Raw genomic sequence first — 1,836 nt, 5'->3', positions numbered from 1 at the left:
AGGATTAGGGTTAGACTGTGGCTTTAGGATTAGGGTTAGACTGTGGCGTTAGGATTAGGGTTAGACTGTGGCGTTAGGATTAGGGTTAGACTGTGGCTTTAGGATTAGGGTTAGACTGTGGCTTTAGGATTAGGGTTAGACTGTGGCTTTAGGATTAGGGTTAGACTGTGGCTTTAGGATTAGGGTTAGACTGTGGCTTTAGGATTAGGGTTAGACTGTGGCTTTAGGATTAGGGTTAGACTGTGGCTTTAGGATTAGGGTTAGACTGTGGCGTTAGGATTAGGGTTAGACTGTGGCGTTAGGATTAGGGTTAGACTGTGGCTTTAGGATTAGGGTTAGACTGTGGCTTTAGGATTAGGGTTAGACTGTGGCTTTAGGATTAGGGTTAGACTGTGGCTTTAGGATTAGGGTTAGACTGTGGCTTTAGGATTAGGGTTAGACTGTGGCTTTAGGATTAGGGTTAGACTGTGGCTTTAGGATTAGGGTTAGACTGTGGCGTTGACACAGGAGTAGGCATTAGAGTAGCCTGTGTCACTGTCTCATCATGTACTTTTCTGGTTGAGTCAGTGTCCTGAGACGGTGACTGTGAGGCCGTAAGTGACGACTGGTGGTTCTGGGTGTCTCCCAGTAACAGTTCTGGACCGCTAACGACTGGTGGTTCTGGGTGTCTCCCAGTAACAGTTCTGGACCGCTAACGACTGGTGGTTCTGGGTGTCTCCCAGTAACAGTTCTGGACCGCTAACGACTGGTGGTTCTGGATGTCTCCCAGTAACAGTTCTGGTCCGCTAACGACTGGTGATTCTGGGTGTCTCCCAGTAACTGTTCTGGACCGCTAACGACTGGTGGTTCTGGATGTCTCCCAGTAACAGTTCTGGACCGCTAACAACTGGTGATTCTGGGTGTCTCCCAGTAACAGTTCTGGACCGCTAACGACTGGTGGTTCTGGGAGTCTCCCAGTAACAGTTCTGGACCGCTAACGATTGGTGGTTCTGGATGTCTCCCAGTAACAGTTCTGGACCGCTAACGACTGGTGATTCTGGGTGTCTCCCAGTAACAGTTCTGGACCGCTAACAACTGGTGATTCTGGGTGTCTCCCAGTAACAGTTCTGGACCGCTAACAACTGGTGGTTCTGGATGTCTCCCAGTAACAGTTCTGGACCGCTAACGACTGGTGGTTCTGGATGTCTCCCAGTAACAGTTCTGGACCGCTAACAACTGGTGATTCTGGATGTCTCCCAGTAACAGTTCTGGACCGCCAACGACTGGTGGTTCTGGGTGTCTCCCAGTAACAGTTCTGGACCGCTAACGACTGGTGGTTCTGGGTGTCTCCCAGTAACAGTTCTGGACCGCTAACGACTGGTGGTTCTGGATGTCTCCCAGTAACAGTTCTGGACCGCTAACGACTGGTGGTTCTGGGTGTCTCCCAGTAACAGTTCTGGACCGCTAACGACTGGTGGTTCTGGATGTCTCCCAGTAACATTTCTGGACCGCTAACGACTGGTGGTTCTGGATGTCACCCAGTAACAGTTCTGGACCGCTAACGACTGGTGGTTCTGGATGTCACCCAGTAACAGTTCTGGACCGCTAACGACTGGTGGTTCTGTCGGTGTTGCTTTATTCAACAGTAACTGATCTGTTTGCCTCAGTGGCGGCTGCTGAACGGCTCATAATAATGTCTGGAACGGAGCGAATGGAATGGCATCAGACACATGGAAACCTTTATATGTTTGATATATTCCATACCATTTCCCCCTGTTCCGCTCCAGCCGTTACCACGAGCCCGTCCTCCCAAATTAAGGTGCCACCATCCTCCTTTCCAGATGACGTTCTCTGCAG

Source organism: Salvelinus alpinus, chromosome 30, assembly GCF_045679555.1.
Source record: "Salvelinus alpinus chromosome 30, SLU_Salpinus.1, whole genome shotgun sequence".
Lineage (NCBI taxonomy): Eukaryota > Metazoa > Chordata > Actinopteri > Salmoniformes > Salmonidae > Salvelinus > Salvelinus alpinus.
This window is presented reverse-complemented; position numbering follows the sequence as displayed.